Source organism: Triticum aestivum, chromosome 1A, assembly GCF_018294505.1.
Source record: "Triticum aestivum cultivar Chinese Spring chromosome 1A, IWGSC CS RefSeq v2.1, whole genome shotgun sequence".
Lineage (NCBI taxonomy): Eukaryota > Viridiplantae > Streptophyta > Magnoliopsida > Poales > Poaceae > Triticum > Triticum aestivum.
The window spans coordinates 522773157-522778951 of NC_057794.1; positions in this window are offsets into that span (position 1 = coordinate 522773157).

The following is a 5795-nucleotide window of genomic DNA, read 5'->3' on the forward strand; positions in this document are numbered from 1 at the left end:
TTGGCCTCTCTATTTTTTGGGGGGGGGGGGTCTTCTTTGGCCACTTTTATTTTGATAACCTCACATGGGACAATGTTCTAATAATGATGATCATCACACTTTTATTTACTTACAACTCAATATTACAACTCGATACTAGAACAAAATATGACTATATGAATGCCTCCGGTGGTGCACCGGGATGTGCAATGATCTAGCATAGCAATGACATCAAAAAAGGGCAAGCCATGAAAACATCATGCTAGCTATCTTACGATCATGCAAAGCAATATGACAATGATTCTCAAGTCATGTATATGAAGATGATGGAAGTTGCATGGCAATATATCTCGGAATGGCTATGGAAATGCCATGATTGGTAGGTATGCTGGCTGTTTTGAGGAAGATATAAGGAGGCTTATGTGTGATAGAGCGTATCGTATCACGGGGTTTGGATCCATCGGCGAAGTTTGCACCAACTCTAGAGGTGAGAAAGGGCAATGCACAGTATCGAAGAGGCTAGCAATGATGGAAGGGTGAGAGTGCGTGTAATCCATGGACTCAACGTTAGTCATAAAGAACTCACATACTTATTGCAAAAATCTATTAGTCATCGAAACAAAGTACTACACGCATGCTCCTAGGGGGATAGATTGGTAGGAAAAGACCATTGCTCGTCCCCGACTGCCACTCATAAGGAAGACAATCAATAAATACCTCATGCTCCAACTTTGTTACATAACGGTTCACCATACGTGCATGCTATGGGAATCACAAACTTCAACACAAGTATTTCTACAGTCCACAACTACCCACTAGCATGACTCTAATATCACCACCTTTATATCGCAAAAATATTGCAAGGAATCAAACATATCATATTCAATGATCTACAAGTTTTATGTAGAATTTTATGATACGATCACGTTCATCAAATCATTCTGTAATGATATGATCCCGTTCATCAAACGACAACTCTTGTCCATGGCTAGGAAACTTAACCATCTTTTGATTAACGAGCTAGTCAAGTAGAGGCATACTAGTGACACTCTGTTTATCTATGTATTCACACATGTACTAAGTTTTCGGTTAATATAATTCTAGCATGAATAATAAACATTTATCATGATATAAGGAAATATAAATAACAACTTTATTATTGCCTCTAGGGCATATTTCCTTCAGTCTTCCACTTGCACTAGACTCAGTAATCTAGATTACATTGTAATGATTGTAACACCCATGGAGTCTTGGTACTGATCACGTTTTGCTCGTGAGAGAGGCTTAGTCAACGGGTCTGCAACATTCAGATCCGTATGTATCTTGCAAATCTCTATGTCTCCCTCCTTGACTTGGTCGCGGATGGAATTGAAGCGTCTCTTGATGTGCTTGGTTCTCTTGTGAAATCTGGATTCCTTTGCCAAGCCAATTGCACCAGTATTGTCACAAAAGATTTTCATTGGACCCGATGCACTAGGTATGACACCTAGATCGGATATGAACTCCTTCATCTAGACTCCTTCATTTGCTGCTTCCGAAGCAGCTATGTACTCCGCTTCACACGTAGATCCTTCCATGATGCCCTTCTTGGAACTGCACCAACTGACAGCTCCACTATTCAATAAAAATACGTATCCGGTTTGTGACTTAGAGTCATCCGGATCAGTATCAAAGCTTGCATCGACGTAACCGTTTAAGGACAAGCTCTTTGTCACCTCCATAAACAAGAAACATATCCTTAGTCCTTTTCAGGTATTTCAGGATGTTCTTGACCACTATCAAGTGATCCACTCTTGGATTACTTTGGTACCTTCCTGCTAAACTAATAGCAAGGCACACATCAGGTCTAGTACACAGCATTGCATACATGATAGAACCTATGGCTAAAGCATAGGGAATGACCTTCATTTTCTCTCTATCTTCTGCAGTGGTCAGACATTGAGTCTGACTCAACTTCACACCTTGTAACATAGGCAAGAATCCTTTCTTTGCTTGATCCATTTTGAACTTCTTCAAAACTTTATCAAGGTATGTGCTTTGTGAAAGTCCAATTAAGCGTCTTGATCTATCTCTATAGATCTTGATGCCTAATATATAAGAAGCTTCAACGAGGTCTTTCATTGAAAAATTTCTTATTCAAGTATCCTTTTATGCTATTCAGAAATCCAGTATCATTTCTGATCAACAATGTGTCATCCACATATAATATCAGAAATGCTACAGAGCTCCCACTCACTTTCATGTAAATACATGCTTCTCCAAATGTATGTATAAAACCATATGCTTTGACCACACTATCAAAACGTATATTCCAACTCTGAGAGGCTTGCAGCAGTCTATAAATGGATCGCTGGAGCTTGCACGTTTTGTTAGCACCTTTCGGATCGACAAAACCTTCTGGTTGCATCATATACAACTCTTCTTTAAGATATCCATTAAGGAATGCAGTTTTGACATCCATTTGCCTAATTTCATAATCATAAAATGAGGCAATTGCTAACATGATTCGGACGGGCTTAAGCATCGCTATGGGTGAGAAGGTCTCATCGTAGTCAACTCCTTGAACTTGTCGAAAACCTTTCACAACAAGTCGAGCTTTGTAGACAGTGTCAGTCTTCTTGTTGAAGATCCATTTATTATCTATGCCTTGCTGATCATTGGGCAAGTCAACCAAAGTCCCCACTTTGTTCTCATACATGGATCCCATCTCATATTTCATGGCCTCAAGCCATTTCACGGAATCTGGGCTCATCATCGCTTCCTCATAGTTCGTAGGTTCGTCATGGTCAAGTAACATGACCTCCAGAAGAGGATGACCGTACCACTCTGGTGCGGATCTTACTCTTGTTGACCTATGAGGTTCGGTAGTAACTTGATCAGAAGTTTCATGATCATCATCATTAGCTTCCTCACTTACTGGTGTAGGAATCACTGGAACCGATTTCTGTGATGAACTACTTTCCAATAAGGGAGCAGGTACAGTTACCTCATCAAGTTATACTTTCCTCCCACTCACTTCTTTCGAGAGAAACTCCTTCTCTAGAAAGGATCCATTCTTTGCAATTTATATCTTGCCTTCGGATCTGTGACAAAAGGTGTACCCAACAGTCTCTTCTGGGTATCCTATGAAGACACATTTCTCCAATTTGGGTTCGAGCTTATCAGGTTGAAGCTTTTTCACATATGCATCGCAGCCCCAAACTTTAAGAAATGACAACTTGGGTTTCTTGCCAAACCACAGTTCATATGACGTCGTCTCAACGGATTTAGATGGTGCCCTATTTAACGTGAATGCAGCCGTCTCTAAAGCATAACCCCAAAACAATAGCGGTAAATTAGTAAGAGACATCATAGATCGCACCATATCTAATAAAGTACGATTATGATGTTCGGACACACCATTACGTTGTGGTGTTTCAGGTGGCGTGAGTTGTGAAACTATTCTGCATTGTTTCAAATGAAGACCAAACTCGTAACTCAAATATTCTCCTCCATGATCAGATCGCATACACTTTATTTTCTTGTTACGATGATTTTCCACTTCACTCTGAAATTCTTTGAACTTTTCAAAATTTTCAGACTTATGTTTCATCAAGTAGATATACCCATATCTGCTCAAATCATCTGTGAAGGTAAGAAAATAACGATACCCGCCGCGAGCATCAACACTCATCGGATCGCATACATCAGTATGTATTATTTCCAACAAGTCTGTTGCACGCTCCATTGTTCCGGAGAACGGAGTCTTAGTCATCTTGCCCATGAGGCATGGTTCGCAAGCATCAAGTGATTCATAATCAACTGATTCCAAAAGCCCATCATAATGTAGTTTCTTCATGCGCTTTACACTAATATGACCTAAATAGTAGTGCCACAAATAAGTTGCACTATTGTCGAGGGGATGGACCCCGGGCATGCCACAGAGCCCGGATCCTCTTCAAAAATAACGGGGTTGGCACTGTCCCTCAATACCGGCATGCACTTGGCCGGTCGCTCGACCTGGCCAAGCCCCGCAAGCCGGCCAGACTAGCCGACCCGGCAAGACACGTCGACTCGGCCCCAACAACTAGCGCAAGTCAGCCGAACCCGACACGACCGAAGCCTGCTCAACAAGCCAATGCCACCTGTGGCATGCTACGCAATCCAGCCGCGGGCCATTTTCCGTCCCATCTAGGCCCTATGATGGGATGAGAGCTCAATCAATGATGACCAAGGTAACAGTGCCCCGCCCAAGCCTCTGGACAGCAGGAACATGGCAACAGTGCCCCTGACCTACCCGCTGACCAGGGCCGGCGTGGCTATAGTGCCTCCGCCTTCACCGCTGACGACAGCATGCGGCAACCTGACGGAGAGCACTGTACACGACTTGACTCGGCCACGCCTTGATGATTGACAAGATGGCGCACAGTCCCCCTAGGCATGCGGGGCCCACACCTAGGGGAACCCGGCGAACCACAAGCCCTTGGCGGGACCCAGCCCGGGTTCCCGGACACCGACAATACGGACCCACCGACTTGTAACATTACCATTGTACCCCGGGGGGGTTGGACTATAAAACCCCCCGGGAGCCCGCGATCGCAAGACAACGCAAGAGAACAAGATGGAAGAGAACTCGTTCCATCACACACATCAAGTTAGCAACACCCGAGGAGAGGGAACTGCCTAAACCTTGGCCAGCTTCCTTCCTCCTTCATACAGCTCGAGGAGCAACATTGTAATATCAATCATACAATAACACTCGGCAGGACTAGGGGTATTATCTCTCCGAAGAGCCCCGAACCTGGGTATGTCCGGCGTCCCGCGCCCTCTCCTGCCAACCTCGCCTCTGGTGTCCACCAGCACCCTCGAGCCTCCTCCTCTCTTTAGCCATCCCTTGGCATCTGCTGTGAACCCACCACGACAGTTGGCGCCCACCGTGGGGCAACTCGAGGACCTGGCCGGGAAGATGCTTCAGGCGGGGCCCTTCTCCTACACTGACGAGTCCGTCGCGCCGGCGGACGACGTCGTCGGCGCGTTTGTCGCCTCCTTCGCCACGCTGCACATCTCCGATGTGTTCGCGGCCGACGAGTACCCCAGTGAGGTGCTCAGCTACTCCGACTCTCCCCTCTCCCTCGGCGGCGGCATTTCCGTCGGGGCAATGGACGTCCATGTGGAGGTCTTCGTCACCGGCGATGGCGCCTCCTCCTCATCGAGCAAGACGAGGAAGGCTGCCGAAGCCAGGACCGGAATGGAACAGATCGAGCCGTTCGATCTGTTGCGCGCCGCGATGCAGAGCCTCCGCATCCCCATTGGCACCGACATCGACGCCACCAACGTCGCTAAGGCCCGAACCCAGGTCGAGGAAAGGCGCCAGTAGATGCTGGACCTGTCCGAGACGCTCGCCACCACTCAGCGTCGCATGGACGCTGCTCAGCTGGAGCGTGATGCCGCCTACGGATTCACGCCCGCCGCGGCCGACCCAAGCCGGGTCGCCAATGTGCATGCCCGGGGAGGAGCGATTGGCTGGGCCCTCGGCGCCGTCCCAACCGTCTACGAAACCCCAGCGAAGAACATGCGCGCTACCCAGGCAGCCGCAACCAGCCTGGACCAGCTCGCGGGTGAGGAGCTGAAAGAGCGCATTGGGTGGATGCGCGGACTCCTCCACGCTGCCAACACCCAACAGGACCGCCTCAACCAGCTCACCAAGCCAGCGGGATCCGGCTCCGCCTGCCTTGGTGGGTCCGGCGAACTTCTGCACACCGCTTCATCGCCACCCGGCGAGGCACACTCCGGCCAAGCCCGGACTCGGCGCGACCCGGCCGCTACAGCCACCAATG